This window comes from Petaurus breviceps, unplaced genomic scaffold (assembly GCF_028583685.1).
Source record: "Petaurus breviceps papuanus isolate PSGF00001 unplaced genomic scaffold, PetGlider_PUasm1.0 78, whole genome shotgun sequence".
Classification (NCBI taxonomy): Eukaryota; Metazoa; Chordata; class Mammalia; order Diprotodontia; family Petauridae; genus Petaurus; species Petaurus breviceps.
Genome location: NW_027186502.1, coordinates 2,340,290 through 2,360,904, shown reverse-complemented (window position 1 = coordinate 2,360,904; position 20,615 = coordinate 2,340,290). Strand labels below are relative to the sequence as shown.

Genomic DNA, 20,615 nt, shown 5'->3' with positions numbered 1-20,615 from the left:
AGAGAGAGAGAGAGAGAGACAGAGAGAGAAGAGAGAGAGAGAGAATGATAAAGAGGAAAAAATGGAGACATTGAAAGATACACACCAGAGACAGAGGTAGAGAAAAAGAGAGAGTGAGATGATCTATCGCATAAAAGACATTGTACTAGGTACTATGGAAGAAACATGCACATATTTATATCTCTATATAAAAATATATATGCATCTACATATAAAATATGTATAATATATATTATACTTGTACTTCTCTTGCTCCACCCCATCCCCACAACATCCCTTCAAGCCCCCTGTTCCTTTGCTTAATCACGCTGAAGAAAACCTTGTTATAGGCAGTACTTTCTTCCCCCATAGATGCCATAGAATTGCTAGGTCAGATTTTCAAGGAACAGCATGGATGAGCGGCCTGATGGTATATGGACGATAGAATGGATGCTATCTCTGCCCCCTTGCTGATTTGACTGTATATATTGCTTTCAAGAAGGAAACGGTAGTCCAGACCTCCTTTGTGATGGGTGATTTAAAGGAGAGATGAAACACATTTTATTTTCAAAATTCTTTTATACCAAATTATTTACCTTGACATATCTAGTTGGTGCCAAAGTGAGAACTAGATCTCATAACTGTCAGGTATTTTTTAGGACAAAGCCTAGGGAATTTGGGTATTTGGGTCCATTGGTCCAGTCCTAGATCTATCTACTTCTGACACACTATGCATACAATTTTAGGCTTTCCCTTAGATATCTCCTGACTATCCTCAGAGGATTCTCTGTGTCAGGAAACCTGCAGGTTTTACATTTTTAGAGGTGTGACTGTGGAAGGATAATGGCCCAACTTCATTGAAATTTGACTATAAGTATTCATGGAGCCCATATAGGTTGATCCCTGAAAATCAGAAATATATATGTATGTTTAAATAGATATTTATATATGTATATAAACATATATATACATGTTTATATATACACATATAAAATTACAAGAATAGAACTAGGTGATGTTACTGCAAGAGCTAGAGAGACCCACTGGGTTTTAAGCATGCTGTAAATAAGAGGTAAATCAAGGAAGGAATAAGATTGCTGTCTTGACTGCATAGGATGATGATAACAGTTGACAGAATGAAATGAAAACTACTTTATTTGTGTTTTGCTTCTTATTTTTCTACCAAAGATACTCTTCAAATCTGGAAACATAAAACAAAATGAAATAAAAAAAACTGAAATCCAAGATGAATGAGGTAACAGGAAGACACTTAGCAATCTTCAAGACAGTCACCAGAACAGAACAAATTACATTGCGACTACTGAACAAAATTATAGATGGAACAGCTGAGCCACTGTTAGGAATCTTTTCTAGAGACGGCTGAGAAGAGTTGAGTTGCTGTTGGACTAGAGAGGAGCAAATGCCTCTTTCTTCAAAAGACATCTTTCACAAGATAGATTCTCCAGTCTAGAGGTCTTAGCTTGGCTTTATGTAGAGCCTGGCTACTTGCTAATGAAGTAGTGGGACATATAATTTACTTAGGTAAACAATGATCACTATAAAGACACATGGGTCTGTTAAAAACCAATAGTACCAATCCAATTTACTGTTTTGGCAGTTATTAGACTGACAGGCATGCCCTAAGCATTGTGTTTCTAGATGTCGGCAAGGTACTTGACAAAGTAGCCCATGATCTCTTCATGGAAAATATGGAGAGAAGTATGAAGGATAATTCAGGCAGGTGAATTTGGAACTAGTTAAATGGTTGAACCCAAAGAATGATAGTAGTGTCATTTTTGAGGAGGATAGGCAAAAAAGATCACCATAATTCAATAAGGCAACAAGTATCTATTAATTTCTTACTATGTGTCAGGCACTGTGAGGATAATTACTGCCTGTGTAAATTCAAGGGATGAAGAGGTTGAGAAATGCTATGGAAAATCCAACAAAATCCTCCATACCATTTCAACATATTTTTTTGATACTTGGTGATTTCAATCTGAAAGTGAGCATAGGGAAGTCTCAGTTTCTTCATCAAAAAAATGACATGTCTGAGGTGGTTAAACTCTAGGGTGCCTCCAAAGCTTCAACAGGATGTTTTCCAATAAACTATTGATGCTGAAGCATGGGAAACGACATACATCTTGACCTTAATTATCATTATTTCCTATAAAAGTTTAACTAAAGTAAGACAAGCAAGACATCAAGTGACCCCCTCCTCCCAATATATAAATATTCCAGCAAATGCTTGATCTCTTTGCTAAGTGGAAGGAGATGCCTACCAAGGGCAACACTCCTTTAGAATTCATTCCAACTCATTTGTGACACATTTATGGAAGAGGATCTCAGAAGGTTTTGAGTAGTGAGTTGCCTCATAAAACAGAAAAAAGCATTGTCTAATAAGGTCTTGGAATGACCCTGAAATCATCTTGAGAGTACTCAGAGATAATAAATGGAGGGCAATACATGGAGAGAAACCAGAAAAAAGTTGTCAAGATTTGGAAGGCTGAAAAACCAGTGCAAAATTTGGCTGCATCATAGAAGCAGGATGAGCAGAGCAAAAGAGACAGTTGTTCTAGTGCTGCTGACCTCTCTCCTGGTCTGATCACGTCTAGAATATTATGTTCAGTTCTGGGCACCACATTTTAGGAAGGACATTGTTTAATCTAGAGCACATTCAAAAAGGATCACCTGGATTGTGAAGTTTGTGGACACTGTATCACAGAGGTGTTTTTTTTTAAATCATATAAGATGTTTGATAAGAGCTGGAAATATTTAGCCAGGAGACGATAATATAGGGGGAAATAAATGGGTGTATTAAAAAATCGGAGGATTGTCATTGTTGTTGTTCAATCATCTGCAACTGACTGGAACCCAAATGGTTTTCTTGGCAAAGATACTGAAGTGGTTTGCTGTTTCCATTTCCAACTCATTTTACCGATAAGGAGACCAATACACAGAGGTTTAACCAACTTGGCCAGGGTCACACACCTAAGTAAATATCTAAGGCAAGATTTCAACTCACAAAGAAGAGTCTTCCTGACTCCAGGCCTGACATTCTATCCACTGGCACCATTTAGCTACCCTTTATTATTATAGTGTTATTATATGGGATAATTATTGTGCTTGTTTTGCTGGGGCCCATATGGCAGAACTTGGAACAATAGTCAAAAGTTACAGAGAGAAAGATTTAAACTGTATGTAAGAAGTTTACCAACAATTAGACCTGCCCCTAAATGGAATGAACACACGAGGTATTGAGTTCCCCATTACTAGAGATTTTCTAATGGGTGCTAGGTGACCACTTGTCAGTTGTAGAGGGAACTTTTGATAACATATGGATTCAGCTAGGTAAACTGAGATCCTTTGTAGCTGAGTCTATTTGTCATTGACAGAGATAGGTATAAAGGACCCATGTCTGGGATCTAATCACCTTCTCCCTCGTGTATTACATTTTTCAGAAGACTCTAGGGTCAGGCAGTAGATGGTACCTAAGGGTGATTTCCCAGAGTCTCATGTAAGACAATGGGTAAATGTCATCAGGCAGGACTTTGAAGGGAAGGTTGGAGAGATGGAGTAAGGGAAAAATCACTGTCATTGATGTAATCTGTTCCTTGGACTAGAGAAGAGCAGGGAGTTCCTTGAGTGAGGTGCTTAGAGATAAGCAAGACTTTAGTGTGTATCATGGCACACTAGAGTTCCCATCCATCTAAGTCAATGGGTGAGCAGAGAGTGGACTTTCTGTAGCCTTTTGAGTCAAGGGGACAGTTCTACTGCTCTACTCTCTGCCTTCCTCTGTGGTGGATAATGTCAGTGACTACCACCTTTCTCTGTGTCCAGTGACAGTTTGAATTTTTGTATTAATACCTAATTTTTATTTTACCCAACTATGGAAGATGGAAGAATTGAGATGGCTGTGATTTCTGAGATACACGTCCATTGATTGCATTTTATTGCTTTTTAATATAATTCAAATACCTACTAATATGATCCTTTGTATTGAGATGTGATTGCCCCAGCATGCTATGAAGGGAGGGGAAGGGAATTCCAAGTGGGAGGTCATACTAGTGAGGTAAAGAAATCATACTCAGATTATATGAGGCCCCAGGTGGTGACGCAGCAATGAGGGTTGATTGATAGCCACTCTTGTTCTTGGTTCTGATAGAGGACTGCATATACTCAACTGCTACAATGTGATTGGCACCTTTGCCACATGGGGAAGTCAGAAGGAAGAGTTGGTTTTGTAGAAAACGTGATTATTTCTTATTTGGCTATGTTTAATTGGACATTCTTGTGAGACATACAAATGCCTTGCAATAAGTTGAAAATGCAGGTTTGGAACTTGGGAAAGAGGCAAAGACTAGAAATATAAATTTCTTTGAGAAGAGTTCAGTTCCAGTCTTGCCACTTACCTTTTGCTCTTTGGCAGGTCACTCCACACCTCTGGGTCCTGGTTTCCTCATCTTTAAAATGAGAGGACAAGATTAGATAATTTCTTTTTTTTTTTTTAGTGCTTTTTGGAGGGGGGAGGGCAGGGCATTTGGGGTTAAGTGACTTGCCCAAGGTCACACAGCTAGTAAGTGTTAAGTGTCTGAGGCCACATTTGAACTCAGGTCCTCCTGACTCCAGGGCTGGTACTCTATTCACTGCACCACCTAGCTTCCCCGATTAGATAATTTCTATATTATAATTTAATTAATAATCAAAATATATTATTAAAAATAATTGGCAACATTATTATTAATAATATAAAATAAATTAGTGAAATTTCTAAATTTCACTAATTTCGTAGTATCAATTGTGATATAGAGGTGACAGGTGAGGGGCAGTATGATTTAGTGGGAAAATCACTGTGTTTGGCCTTTGAGACCATTGATTCAAATTCTAGTCCTGCTATTTGCTGTCTTTTAGACCTTGGGCAAATCTGGGTCTTGGTTTCTTCATATACAGGAGGTAGTGGTTGGATTAGATGATTTTACAGGTTCCTGTCTGGTCTAAATCCCATGAAGTTGACAGGGAAAGATGGAGAGAAGAGAAAAGGATTAAGATAGAACTCTAGGGAACACACACTTTAGGGAGTCAAGAACAGGAAGAAGAATGATTAAAGGACAGGAAGAAAGCCCCAGATTACATCGGAGAACCTTTTGTGGGGGACATAGTTCTGTACAACTGGAGAGTGATATGAGAAAATGAAAGATAGAATGGCTATGAAATCAACAAGAGGCAGGAAAATGTTAAATTAGCATTTATATAGCCCTTTGAGGTTTGCAAAAGTATTATACATGTCTATGTATTAATATAGAATAGATAAATTTTAATATATCCCATATATTAGTATTTTCATATTTATATTAATATGTGCTATATTAATATATTTCATATTTATATATTCATATCCATATGTCTCTATCTATCTCATATACTTCTCATAACAATTTAGTGAGGTACATGTTACTAATCTTCTTAGGAGGCAGCTAGGTGGTGCAATGGAGAGAAAACTGGACCTGGAGTCAGGTCAAATTCAGCTTCAGGCATTTACTAGCAGTGTGGCCCTGGGAAAGTCATTTAATCTCTGTTTGCCTCAATTCTCTCAACTGTAAAATAAGGATAGATAACAGCACCGGGTTGTTTTAAGTATCAAATGAGATAATACTTGTAAAAAAATGCTCAGTAGGGCAGCTAGGTGGCACTGTGGACAGAGCACCTGCCCTGGAGTCCGGAAAACCTGAGTTCAAATGTGGCCTCAGACACTTACTAGCTGTGTAACCCTGGGCAAGTCACTTAAGTCCAATTGCTTCCAAAAAAAAAAGTGCTTAGCACAGTACCTGGCACCTAATAAATTCGATATAAATGCTCTTCCCTTCCTCATTTTATAAATGAGGAAACTAGGGTGACTAGGTGGCACAGCGAATAGAGCACTGGCCCTGGGGTCAGGAGGACCTGAGGTAAAATACAGCCTCAGACACTTAACACAAAAACTAGCCGTGTGGTCTTGGGCAAGTCACTTGACCCAATTGCCCCACCTTCCCCCCCTCCAAAAAAAAAAAGCATAAATGAGGAAACTAAGACTGAGACAGCTTAAATGACTTGACCAGTAAGTGAGGCAGAAGTCAATATTCCTGCCCCCAAGTCCTCTATAACTGTATGACATAACGCCCTCAATAAAAATAGCTCCTCAGAGGCAGGGCTTGAGAAATTGCTGTTCCTTGACTTGGAGAAATCTAAGGGGAAACTTAATAGTGTCTCGAGAGGCATAAAGGATAATTCTATAGAAGATGACCTGAACAGCAAATAGCTACCTTAGAAAAAATAAAACTATTCTATCTTCATTCAAGAGACTTTTAGTGGGCGCTGCTGCTACTTGAGGCAATTTCTATATTGTTTCAGACCTTTTCTGAAAAACCTTTAGTGAAAGAGTTACAACATAACCTCTCTTGATAATCTTTTTTTGGGTAGCTAGGCGTCGCAGTGAATAAAGTGCTGGATCTGGAGTCACGAAGACTCATCTTCCAGAGTTCAGATCTAACCTTAGATACTTATTAGCTGTGTGACCCTGCACAAGTCACTTATCCCTCTTTGCCTCAGTTTCCTCATCTGTAAAATGAGCTGGAGAAGGGAAGGACAAATTGCTTCAGTATCTTTGCCAAGTAAACCCCAACCTCAAGTGGTCTTATGAAGCAAAATAACGGAGCAACAAACAATAAACCCTTGCTGTGAGGAAATCTTCCCTCAGATTTCACATTCCACATTTTAAATCTAACTACTCATTCATCTTCCATGAGAAGTTTAGTAATGAGACAGTGACTAGCAGAGGAAGAAAGAGGCCTGTATAGACTCAGGATGAAATAATCAATTCTACTGTTGATTTTTTCAGCGAGGCAGGATTAACTCACCATGACTTATTTCCCACCCTATCTGCTTCCTCCATAGAAATCACAGTATGTCTCAAGACTGAAGACAAACCCAATACAGCCACCCCGGAGCGGCCAATGCCTTCTCTCCCAAGCTACTGTTTCCCCATTACAAATTCTTCTGATCCCCAAACTTTCTTGACTAAAGATCTTGAGCCATGCCAAGAATCCTCTCACATATTTCTCCTGACTTTTTCCCTTTTCCCTATAGCCCTCTCCCCTCACCAGTGAACTGAGTCATTCTAAACTCTCTCCTGAGAGGACAGATCTGTGAGAGCAAAATGTGGGACCAAGACAGTGAGTGTTCAGATGACATCCTTGAACAGTCTGTCTCATTAATTTTATAAATCAGACTATCAGAGGCCTCAGTTTCCTCACCTGTAAAACAAAGAGGTTGGATTAGGTAATATATAGTATTCCTTCTAGCTCTATGATACTATGATCCTTTGGACCAACCAGTGGGGTATGAAGAAGGAGAGAAGAAACATACATGGGGGGCAGGGGGGAAGAGACAGAAAAACAGAGAGACACACACACACACAAACAAAGACAGATAGAAATAGAGAGATAAAGAGAAAGAAAGAGACAAAAGAGGTAAAAAGAGCCAGAGGCAGAGAAACAGAAAGACAGAGACAGAGAAAAAGACAAAGAAACAGAGAAACGAGACAGAGAAACAGAGAGAGACACAGAGAAACTAGGTAATTGTTCACAATTCCATTTTCTTACCCCCCACCTCAGTCCAAGTCAGTTATAATACTATTCATCCAAATCCAGAACTTTTTGCTTTTGTTCCCCCCAACTCCCCTTTCGTACATACCCCTGGTTGATTGAACAGCCTGTCTTGGACAAAATCCCAGTGACTGCAGATTGGCAGTTTCTCCGTGGCAGAATCTTACAGTGGTTCTCATTGCAGATTCTCTGTGCCTATGCTGATTGGTAGGTAGAGAGGGAGGCAGGGTTTTCCCCAAATAGGCAATACGGGCAGCAGAATTCCACCTGGGGAATAAGACCTTTTTAAAAAGAACATCTTCTGATGTTCTCTCCATTAGTGGCGCTCCTTCATTTTCTTCCTCCATTTAGAGGCAGTATGGCAAAGTGGATGGAATGCTGGGCTTCAGGTCAGGAAGACCAGATTTCAAATCCAGCTTCAGGCACATGTGACTTGTATGACCTTGAGCAATCACTAAACCTCCCTGAGCCTCAGTATTCTTGTTTGTAAAAAGGTAATAACAGTACCTATTTCATAAGGTTGTTATGAGGATAGGATGGAGTAAAATACTTGAAGTATTTTGCAAACCTTAAAAGCATTATACGCAGGGTAGCTAGGTGGCACAGTGAGTAGAGCACCGGCCCTGAAGTCAAGAGGACCTGGGTTTGGATCCGGCCTCAGACACTTCACACACACACACACACACACACACACACACACACACACACACACACCAACTAGCTGTGTGACCTTGGGCAAGTCACTTAACCCCAACTGCCCTACCCTCCCCCTCCAAAAAAAGGCAAAAAAAAGCATTATATGAATGCCAGTTATTACTTCATAGGTAACTGAGATGATGTAACTTTCTATATTGCTGCAACTGATGTATTTTCCTTCTCTCTTGTTGGTATGGTCTGATTTGTGAAATTAAATTTAGCCTGGTATCTTGGGGGACATTCTGACCTGACAGGGCTTGCCTTGTAGAGAAGGGATGTTCCACAGCAGTAAAACGAACCCTACCATCAGACTTCTGCAGTCATTATCTTGAAAAATATGTCTTTCTGACTTGCTCAGGGGAACTGACCCAATCTCTCCTCCAAGGTCCAAAGGAATTGTGGGGCTGAAATGCAGAGTAGGCACTGATAACAGTGAGGTTTCTTATGAACCATGGACTTGTGATACAAAAGCTTTCAAAAACAGGGTAGCTTTTTGTGTGCTCTTCAACATGTGCTCTTAAAATGCCACTAAGTAAGAAAACACGTAGATGTCACATTTACCAAATACAGACAGGTTGGAGCACGTATACAATCTTGGGCAAACTATTTAACTGTGGGGGCCTCAGTTTTCTTATCTGTAAAATTAGGAGATTGGATGATCTGACCTCTAGGGCCACTTTTAGCTCTATCTCATGGAAGATAGAGTAAGGATGTAAAAGATCTTGGTAGGCCACAATGTTGACCCCAAATAATAATGACAAATGTAAGACCTTGCGTTCCTATTTTTGTGAATCTGTGACTTTCTCTGGGCTCGGGCTACAAAAATTGAGGGGTATATGACTTGTTCCCTTCTCCCTATATCCTTATCTCCTCACCAGTAAACTGAGTCATTCTAAACTCTCTTCTGGGAGAACATATCTATGGGACCAAAACAATGAGTGTCCAGATGACATCCCTAAACAGTCTATCTCATTAATTTTATAAATCAGACTATCAGAGGCCTCAGTTTCCTCATCTGTAAAACAAAGAGGTTGGATTAGGTAGTAAATAGTATTCCTTCTAGCTCTAACTATGATACTATGATCCTTTGGACCAACCAGTGGGGTATCAAGAAAGAGAGAAGAAACATACATAGGGGGCAGGGGGAAGAGACAGAGATAGAAACATAGGAAACATAGAAAAACAGAGTCTCCATGGGGAGGAAGAAGTATGACATATACACAAATAAAGAAATATAGAACATATGCAAAGTAATTGTGGAGGGAGTGACACCAACAGCTGAGGAAATAAGGATAGGCCAAGTCTTCTAAAGAGACGGACGTGAAGAGGGAATATATTCTAAGCATCCTAGACAGCCTGTACGAAGTCACAGAGATGGGAAATCAAACATCATATGTGGGGAAACAGCCAGTAGATCATTTTTACTTGAACATAGAACAATTTAAGTCATTTGTTTTCAGTCATGTCAGACTCATTGTTAACCCCATTTGGGGTTTTCTTTGTAGAAGTAATGGAGTGGTTTGCCATTTCCTTTTCCTGCTCATTTTATAGATGAGAAAACTAAGGCAAGCAGGGGTAAGTGACTCACCCAGGGTGACACAGCTGAGTATTGTAGAACAATTACATTTCATCAAATACATTACAGGCTGCTTGAGTGGGTAACTGGACCTTTACCTGTGGTCTTTTCAGTGACATACTTTTTGCCCTGTTTTGGGACATCTGGGGATGGAGGCCTTCAGCCCTGTGCTGCTTTGATATCATGGTAATTTTCTCAACCAACTCTGAGGCAATTACTCTTTTTTAGTTGCTTCCTTCATGCACTGAATTGCCTCATATTTGAAGCTGTATGCTATCTGCCAACCATAAGAATAAATGAGGAAATTCCCATGGAGCCCCATACTTTCAAGGCTAGGCTCAAGTCCTCCCCATTTCTTAGTAGTCAGTTGAAACTTCAAAGGCTTCACCAGTCACTCTGGCACACAGTGATCTATCTCAACTAGAGATAAAACTCACTGGAAGCCAAACTTTCTTCATGAATAGGCAACAGCTTTTCCTTTTAAAAATAAATTTGTACTGATATTTAAAAAAATCGTTTTTGGAGGTAATTGGGGTTAAGTGACTTGTCCAGGGTCACATAGCTAGTAAATGTTTAAGGCTGGATTTCAACTCAGACCCTCCTGACTCCAAGGCTGGTGTTTTATCTATTGTGCCACCTAGTTGCCCCCAATTTCTCCCCTCCCTCCTCAGTCATCCCAGGACATACTTTCTCTCCTTCATTCCCTTCCCTTCCCTTCTCCCCCTCCCCCCTTTTCCTTTGCTTTCCTTTATCAGCAGAGAAGCTTTGATCTGCTAGGTTTCTGACCTGGGCTACTTCACTCCCCCTTAGACAGCCTTCTAGTGTTCCCACTCTCAATATCTAGGCCATCTAGGTGGTGCAGTGGACAGAGTACCTCACCTGGAGTCAGGGAAATCTGAGTTCAAATCCTGCCTCAGACATTTACTTGTTGTGTGACCCTGTGCAAATTACTTAGCCTCTATCTGTCTCAGTTTTCTCATCAGTAAAATGGGAATAATAATAATGGCTACTTCCCAGAATTGTTGTGAGGATGAAATGAGATAATGTTTGTAAAGTGAGTTGAAAACCATAAAGTGCTATGTTGGTGCCCGATGGCGCAGATGTCTGACTGACTTTAGCCCTACTGCCGCTTGGAGCTTCAGAGCTCAGCTGATGCATCGCCAAACTGCAGGCAGGCACCACTACCCTTTGTGACATATGCTTTCCTGCACAAATTCCATGAATCTCGTGAAATTGAGATCTTTTCACTTTGGCGATAATGTGTCCAATAATCTGCAGATCTTTCTTTAAAACAGGAATGTAGAATTATTAAGCATACAGAATTAAAAAAATATGTGTGTATGTACATACATATATATATATACACACACATACAAAAAGAGAGACAGACAGAAAGAGACAGAGAGACAAAGAAAAAGAGAGAGAATATGAGCAAATTTTTAGCTCATAGAGAGGTACACAAATCATTATTCTTCTGAATGAGAGCTTAGCTCAAATTAGATAATTTGCATTAAAAATTAGCTTTAACTTCCAACAGTAAGTCACACACACCACAAGCAGAAGAAACATGCAGGAAAACAGAGGAATAGAGGTAGGATTCATCAGCAAGAAAAGATATATATATGTTTTATATATACACAATACATAAATGTATATACATATATGTACTCAATACATACACATACATATATGCATACACACACACACACACACACACATATATATATGTATATATAATATGAACATAAAGAGACAGGAGAGGAGTCTGTGACTTGCTGTGATAGTACTTCTGCGAAAATAGGATAGAACAATAAATACCATTCCCAAGGTCCTGTTGGACCGTTCTTACTGTGGAACATTTTGGGACTCCTTGTTAGGCAGAAAAAAAGAGTTTCTGAGCCTCTCAGCCCTCAAGGAAAGCACTCTCAATAAAGACCAAGTGCCTTCTGAGCTCCTCTCTAGTCAGAGAGAGTAAAGAAAGTAAAAATAAATAAAGCTACTCTTTCCAAAAAAAGAAGCAGAAACAAGTGAAAATTCAAGAGAACAGAGGGAAAGAACGGCTTCTCCTCTCTTCAGTGCACAAATGTGTGTTTATCTATATATCATCTACCTATCTACATATTATCTATCATCTATGTACCAGTTATCTATCACCTATCCATCATCTCTTTCTATCTACATACATACATGCTATCTATCCATCATCTATGTATCTATGTATCTTTTGCCATCTATATATCTGTCTTCGCATCTTCATCATCATCTATCTTTTCAAGTTCAAGATGCATAGACATTTGTGACCTCTTACTATTTTATGGTTAGAATGCATACAGAACTCTTCCTTTTCTATCTTCCTATCACTGTTTCAGTCTATCTAGTTTTGCAAACATTTGTTTCTTCTTTACATGAAGAAGTCATATAGCTGCAGAGAAGATCTCCATAGAACATTTAGTTGTCTTCCTCAAAAACCAGTCTAATTCACTGTGGGATTGGAAGGGAGGGGAACACCTCTAGAAATCCACGATAAAATGTAGTCTGCTAAGTTTTAGTCTGGGAATTACAGACTGATGTTGCATTGTTTTTCTGGTCTAATTTCTTTTTAGTCTTAGTTAAAATTTGGTTACAGAATCGTCAGTTTCTGCTGTCTGAGAAATCTAATAATTAATCTTATGGTATTCCAGGTGAGGGGCTACTCCTTTCAAGGAAGGCAAAACAATGGGGACTTCAGAAAAGTCCTGCCAGCACTTTCCTGGGACTCTTTCCCAATTCTTTATTTATTAACTCGTGGCAGACAGTCACAAGTATTACTTCAGTATTTCTTTTATGAGTATACTATCTCCTCTGGGACTACCTCCCTCAACTTATACTCACAAATTGGATCTCCAGGGGGTCATTACTCTTAGGTTCGATGTACTCTGTAGGATCTACACTACTAAAATGATAACTCTCAAGACACACCAGTGGTTTATCTTTAGAAGTTAGCTAGTAAACACAATTAGTTCAAAGCAAAGACATCCTCCATCTTTAGAATGGTAATGAAACTTTCTCCCTATAAACCTGGGACTCCCTTTCCCATAGCTGCACCCAATGTCAGTAGGAGGAATGGGCACACACTTAGAGTATACGGACAGAGGCACACACGTAGGGAACAAGTTTGGACTAGGCCAGTTATGTCTCTGGCACTGGAGGGTCCCAGTGTCCTACCCCTTCTCATGCTGTTCTGATGTTGCTTCCCCTGGGAGGTCCCTCAGCTGGGCTCCCTAAGCCTGTTTGTCTCCGATTGGCCAGGGCTGGCTTTCTTCTCAGTAGTAAAGCAAACGCTTCTCAAATGCCTTGCCTCCTGGGCCTATTGCCTGCTATGGTTGGTGTCTCTGACTTGTCAGTAGTTCTACTGCAAGCCATTATGGCCAGTTGGGTGGTGGGAGGGGAGAAATTGCTTTTCTTCCCACCTCGCCAAGATTTGGTTCTTTCCCCTTGGCTGTCTTTTCTTCATTGTCCTCACAGCTGTTTCTGGTTTCCCCTGACTGCTGTTGCTTAGAGCAGACCTGCACAACTCGGCAGTAGGTAGGGGCCAAAATTAAAATAGGCAACTTCTTTGGGCATGGATAGGTTAGACTAGAGACAGACTGACAATGGTGGGTTCCTGCAGGTCACATGACAAACAGGAGTGAGTGTATCATTGCAACCCTATATTTTTCACAGGCCACCAAAAATCCTTTGGGATTGAAGTTGTGCAGGCCTGGTTTAAAGAGTGAATCTCTGTTTTTAAAGGGCCAATCATTTTGTCAGTAATTAACTAGCCAATGGCAGCTAGCTGCTTTCTACTTACATCAAATTTTTTTTTTTTTTTGCTTTTTGGAGGGCAATTGGGGTTGTGACTTGTTCAAGGTCACACAGCTAGTTTTTGTGTTGTGTCTGAGGCCGGATCTGAACCCAGGTCCTCCTGACTCCAGGGTCGGTGCTCTATTCACTGCGCCACCTAGCCGCCCCCAACTTCCATCAATTTTGATGGAGAACTTTATACTCTCTATAGGGTTAACAAAGTATACATAACCCTTTCCTTAAACTTCTTAAATGACTTAATACTTCCTGGAGTCTGCTTCCTTCCCCCAGTCTTTGGTGATTATATCATATGAGGTGGGGAGGGGGGTGGGGGGGGGAATAATTTCATTAGGGGCAGCCTAATCAACCTTAACCACTTCCCCCTCCCTCCAGTACCACTCCAATAAACAGCCTAGAAGAGGCACCAGGGCAACCTTGACAGGGTATGCAAGGAACGCAACAGGCAAGATGAGCTCAACGAAGAACAGCTTTTCATACTACTCTAAAAGCACAGATATATTTAATGCCAGAAAACTCCTTTTTCCATTGTATTTTGATGTTTATTTTGTGATAGAAGTCACATCTTGATAAATATACTACCACTAATAATAACAGACATTTTGCAAAAATTTTTTATGTATGCTGAAACAATAAGATCCTCACAATTATTCTGTGAGGTAACACTGCAAGCATTATTATCTCACTTTTCTAGATTAAGGAAGTGAGAATGAAAGAGGTTAAGTGACTTTTCTGGGCTCTTGGAGACATTAAGTATCTGAGACAGAGGCTGAATTCTTATCCTAGTGACTACCATCCAGCACTCTATCCATTAGACCATATTGCTTCTCCAACAATTTTCAAGTGTAGGGAGGAGTAATTTTTAAATTTTGTTTTGGGCACATATGAATACAGGCCTACAAAATGCCTTTTAGACTTTGAATGTCACCTATAGATAAATGCTTATCTCTTCTTCCTCTGAGCCCCAATATAATTATTTTCTATACTATTTGGCACAGAATATATGCTACCTTGCATTCAAATAAAAAAAAAATTACTGAGTACCTCCTACAAGCTAGGTGCCAAGTTTAGCTACATAGTTGTAGTGCCAGTGCAATATTTACAGCACCCATGATCATGATAAAGACCATGACTATAAAAATTCCCTCATGACATTCGATTGCAAAATATAACAAACTCTTCATATAAAGGACAGGAGCAAAGCATTTATTTAGACACCAGAAAACTGAATGCCCAACCCAGCAAGCCACTTCCATCATAGTAGTAAAGAAGTTAACAACCATAACAACATAGAGAGCCACAGCATCCTTTAGCCTTCCCACAAACCCATATAAGATCACTATTTACTCACAAACCTCTCTATCTCCTTGCCTGAGTGTCCTCTCCCCCAGCTGTCTAGTCCAGCTCTGACTCCCAGCTTCCTGTGGCTCTGCTTCACTCTTTAGCAAACTCCTCCTATCACAGGCTCCATGTGATTATATTCAGCCTATTAGGGGGCAGAGTTTACTTTCAAAGCAGGGAAGGTCTTCAGATTCCTCCAGGCCTATTAAAGGGAAGAGATTTTCAAGTTCCCATTCTCATTACAATAGGTAACATCATACTGTTCTTTCCTGGCTTTCCTAACCACCTAGGTGCTCCTTCTCAGTCTCATTAGCTGGATCATTATCTGTGTCCCATCTCACATAGGCTCTGCAATTTTTATAGCTGATAATAGAATTTAAGAATGAACCTCAGATTGGTGCCTGAGTAGTAATACCCTATAAAATTTCACCAAATGGTCATTTAGCCTTTTCTTGAAATAAAATAATAGAAATCTCTTTGTTTCCAGAGGTAATCTATTCCACTTTTGGGTAATTCTAATTATTTGGAGGGCAGCTAGGTGATGCAGTAGATAGAGTGCTGGCCCTGAAGTCAGGAAGACTCATCTTCATGAGTTCAAATCTGGCCTTAGATTTTTACCTAGGTAGGTGACCCTGGGCAAGTCACTTACCCCTGTTTGCCTCTGTTTCCTTGTCTATAAAATAAACTGGAAGAGGAAATGGCAAACCATTCCAGTATCTTTGCCAAGAAAATCCCAACTAGGGTCACTAAAAGCAAAACATGACTGAAATGACCCAACAACAACAACAATTGTTAGGAAGCTTTCTTGTTAATCTTCATGACTGAGGTTCAGTATCCCAGGGTGCAGTACAAGGAGCCAACAGCAATCTGCTTTATATGCTGCTTATGTTGCATGGGGAAGAACTCAAGGGGTATGTGGCTTAGGGCAGGCCCCTGGTCATAGCCTTGGAGTTGGGGAGAAAGAAAGAGGTTCTATCACAGGAAGAGGTTGGTTTCCAGTCCCAGACTTTGTGTTCTACCTTGGGGAAGTATGAGAATCTGCCCATACCAAGCAGCAGATTCTTCTAAAGAAGAAAGTGCTGTGTCTAGGAGGTGGAGCCTCACAAAAGGGAACACAGCATAAGAGGAGAGCTAATGAATAGAAAGAAAATAAGCCGAATACAGAATAATCAGCTAATTCCATTTTTTTCTTTTTGGAGGGGCAATTGGGGCAATTAAGTGACTTGCCCAAGGTCACATGGCTAGTTTTTGTGTTGTGACTGAGGTCGGATTTGAACTCAGGTCCTCCTGACTCCAGGGCTGGTGCTCTATTCACTGTGCCACCTAGCTGCCCCTAAAGCTAATTCCATTCTAAAGTGTATTTATAGAGGCCCTGCACACAGAAGGAGGAATGTTTTAGTCCCACTGCATACTTCCATGACCCTACCATATCATAGTATTCATGTCTTCAAAGAGAAGCTCAAAGACTTACCTGTCAGGAATTTTTAGGGCAGATTTTAATTAAGATGAACAAGACTCAAACTTTGAAGTCCTTTCAACTTTGTAGGACATGGAGCATGAGCTTGGAGGGTCCTTGGAGGCAACTGGGTCTCATTCCCTCCTTCTATAGATGAGGAAAGTGAGGAAATATAGGCACAGAAAAGTTAAGTGACTTGCTGTAACAGCAAGCACCCCAGCATCCCCAGGGTCACTGCCAACACAAGTTCTTGGATCTGCTTTGATAAAGGAAAGCAACTCAAAATGGGTTTACAAGCTTACTTTAATCAGTCAAACATATATCGTTTACCTAGTTCAGGGGAAAAAGGTCAGTACCCTGAACTTCAGAATATACAGACAGAATTATCAAGACAGAGAAACAGATCAAGTAGATAAGTTTCCAAACTGTCCAACCATTACATCCATACCAAATCAACATCTGGGTTTTTCAAAGCCGGGGGGCTCTCAACAACAGCTTCCCAGAGTCTCATCTGATCAAATCACAGAACACTTCTCAAAGTGAGCCCCAAAACAAAGCCTCAAATCAGGGTTTATATAGCCTTCTCCTGGCTCAGAGAATGTAACAACCTTTTGGACCCACTGGCCAAACAAAAAGTATCTACTGAAAAACAAGCGTCCCACCCCAGATCTTTAAATCTGCACTTCCATTACACTTGCCTAGGGTTACACTGTTGATAAGTTTTGAATGCAATTCTTCCTGCTTCCAAGTCCAGCACTCTCTCCACCATACCACCTAGGTGGTAGGTACCTCAAAACACAGGGCACTCATTGTTCCCAGGCCATGCCTCATCCCCATATAGACTGAGGATAGCCTAAGAGATCAGAAGAGAGCTCCTGAGATCTGGTAAAATAGGGCATGGCAGTGGGGTATGGGTAGAGACGGAGATAGGTGATTCTGAAGGGGTTTTATAATATAAAAATGCACATGATGATAGATTTGGAGATCAAAGGGAGATCAGAAGACATCAATCCAACACCCTCATCTTACAGAGAAGGAGACTTACCCAGCGTCAAATAGGTAGTAAGTGACAGTAGGGGTATTTAAACTCAGACCCTTGGCTCCAAATCCAATGTCCATTCTGATGTATCATAATGCCTCTCATCTTAGGGAATTTATAGTCTGAAAGTGGGTGATAACACAAATGCATGAACACTACTATAAATTCATGTAATCAGCGCTGCAGAGAAGCTGAAGTAGTTATGAAATATTTTGAAAAAATCAAATGATCCCCAAATCACTTTATTTTTACTTTGGCGTACATCAGATTTGGCAATTTTGGAGAGTACATTTTCCTTCCTAAAGATGTTTTCCTAGAGCCAGTCCAAACACATAATCATATTAGCCTGGGGATTATGCAGTTACTCAACATGGTTAATGCCTGTTGTGTAGGGGATACAAATTATAAGACACGATCTCTGCCCCCTAGGAGTTTGATAACCAGTTGAGGAAAGAAAACACACACACACACACACACACACACATGTGCGCTCTCTCTCTCTCTGTCTCACATACACTCTATCTCTCTCGCACACACACACTCTCTCTCACACATACACACAGATACTCTCTCTCACACACTCTCACACACTCACTTTCTGACACACACACATACACACACTCTCTCTCACACTTCCCCCCCCTCACACACACATGAGAACAATAATGCTAAACTGAGTGACACAAGTGTAATAGGAATTCAGAGAAGGGAGACATCAGTGTAGACAGATAGTTTGAGATAACTTCAGGAGAAAAGTAGGACTTGAAACAGGTCCTGAGGAATGTAAGGGATTTCAGAGGGGAGGGAAAAGGAGAGGAGAGGAAGGTTAGAAACATTGGTGAGCAGTAGAAAATAGTACTGGATAGATGGAACTATGGAATCAATCAGTCAACATCATACATTTATTAAAAACCATGTTCCAGGCACTGTGCTAGGTACTAGGGATATAAATAAAGACAAAAACGTGATCCTTGCTTTCCTGGATCTCACATTCTAGTGTGGAAAACAACAGGCAAATAATGATGCACATATAAGACATATGTACATATATGGATAGGTGCATATAAACACATATACATACATAAAGATATCATAAATGAGAGGTAGTCTCAGAGGGAAGGCACTAGCAGTGCAGGGAGGAAGGCAGCCAGAAAAGGTCTCTTGAAGGGTCTTGAAGGAGGCCAGGGAGACCGGGATGTGGAAGGGAGGAGGGAGAGCATTCCAGTTATGGGGGAGGCCCTTGAAAAAGAAGAATTGGTAGATGGAATGTTGTGTGAAAGGAACTGCAAGTAGAGTAAGGTCTGAGAAGACTGGAGTGGTGAGAAGGGACCAAGTTGTGAAGAGCTTTCAAAGTCAAACAGAAGGTTTTATATTTGGTCCTGGAGGCAATAAGGAGTCACTGGAGTTTGAGTCTTAGTGTTGATCAGTGGTGTAAGATCTTACACTTTGGCAGCTGAACGGAGGATGAGTTGGAATGAGGCAGGGAAGGGGAATGGCGTTATAGAGTACTTGCTATGTGTCAGGCACTGTGCTAAGTGCTTTATAAATATCTCATTTGATCCTCATGATAATCTTTATTAGGTACGTTTATTATCCCCATTTTACAGTTCAAGAAACTGAGGCAAACAGAGCTTAAGTGATTTGCCCAGGATCCCACAGCTAGTGTCTAAGGACAGATCTAAAGTCCACTGGGCCACCTAGACCAACCAGGTTATTGCAATAATCCAGGCACAAAGTGATAAAGGACTCCATGTGAGCTGCAGCTAAGTGATTGGAGAGACGTTGTGAAGGTAGAAGCTATAAGGCCTGGCGACAGATTGATTGCAATCTGGGAAGTACTTACCTTGAAGGGTTGTTGTGGGAACCAAATGAGATAATCCTATAAAGTGCTTAGCAGAGTGCTTGATACGAAGTAGGGGCTACATAACTGCTTATTCCCTTCCCTCTGCCTCAGAATCCCCAGTGGAGGGCTGAGTGCAAACGAGGATGACCCTTGACACTTAGGTTGTGATCCCAGATGACTGGAAGGATGGCAGTGCCCATAGTAATAGGAAAGTTTGGAAAAGGGAGGTTTTGGAACCAAAGATAGCAAGTTCTGTTTGGACATATTGAGCTTGATATGTCCCCGAGACATCCAGTTTGAGGGCTTACAGTAGCAATTGGCAAGGGAGCCCATGGGTAGGGAGAGAAGATTAGGGCCGGATAAATAGATCTGAGATTCATCTGCATAGTGATTATAATTGAACCGGTGGGAACGGATGACATCACCAAGTAAGACGTGGTTGGGAATGCACATGGTGAGTGGATGTGACTTGGATGAACAAAGGGGACCAAGAAGAAAGAGTCAGAGAGGAGGAAAACCAGGAGGAAGGATCACAAGAACTTGGAGAGAAGAGAGTATAGAGGAGAAGATCATGAACAATAACGTCAAAGGTTGAAGAGAGATCAGGATGTATGAGGATTGTGAAAAGACCATTTGGTTTGGCTCGTGAGGGATCATGGGTAACTTTGGAGACAGCACTTCCAGTGGCATGATGAGGTTGCATGCCAGATGGCAAAGGGTTGAGAACTGAGCGAGAGGAGGAGGAAGGCTTTGAAAAAGCAAGCAGAGGAATTCAGATTTAATTTGGTAAGAATAGGGAACCACTGGAGAGCTTCAGGAGGAGCATGGCCCACTAAAATCGGCATCTGAGGAAGCTTAGTCCGGTAGTGTTCTGCAGAGTAGACTAGAGAAGGGGCCTGAGAAATAAAGAAAGCAATTTGGCTGTGGTTACAGCACCTGTAGGGCAGGGAGTGTGACAAGGGGTCAATCTTGCCAACATTTCCTTGCATCTCACTACTGGCCCTAACTAACCTTTGTCTTATATTTATGCTTCCCAGGCAAGCTAAGCGTGTATACCTTGGCCCCAAGGAAGAAAACACCCCCATTTGTATAGCAGCTCTTGAGGAGAGATGAGAAGACCTTGGATGACCTAGTGGATCCTTGGGCTGACTCTGGTTGCACATTTCTCCTGTGGTTTCCTATTAACAGAATCTAGCCTGCAAGAA

At 40.8% G+C, this 20,615-nt stretch overlaps 1 protein-coding gene across 5 annotated transcripts in view; it reads left to right on the top strand.

The window, feature by feature from the left end:
- Positions 1 to 20,609, top strand: part of KCNA6 (potassium voltage-gated channel subfamily A member 6) — a 45,636-nt gene extending 25,027 nt beyond the window's left edge. For all 5 annotated transcript variants that reach the window (XR_011172049.1, XR_011172048.1, XR_011172047.1 and 2 more), the window contains one exon: positions 20,448 to 20,609. The gene's annotated coding sequence lies outside the window, so the exon portion shown is untranslated. The remainder of the gene's footprint in view (positions 1 to 20,447) is intronic.
- The last annotated feature ends 6 nt before the right edge of the window (positions 20,610 to 20,615 follow it).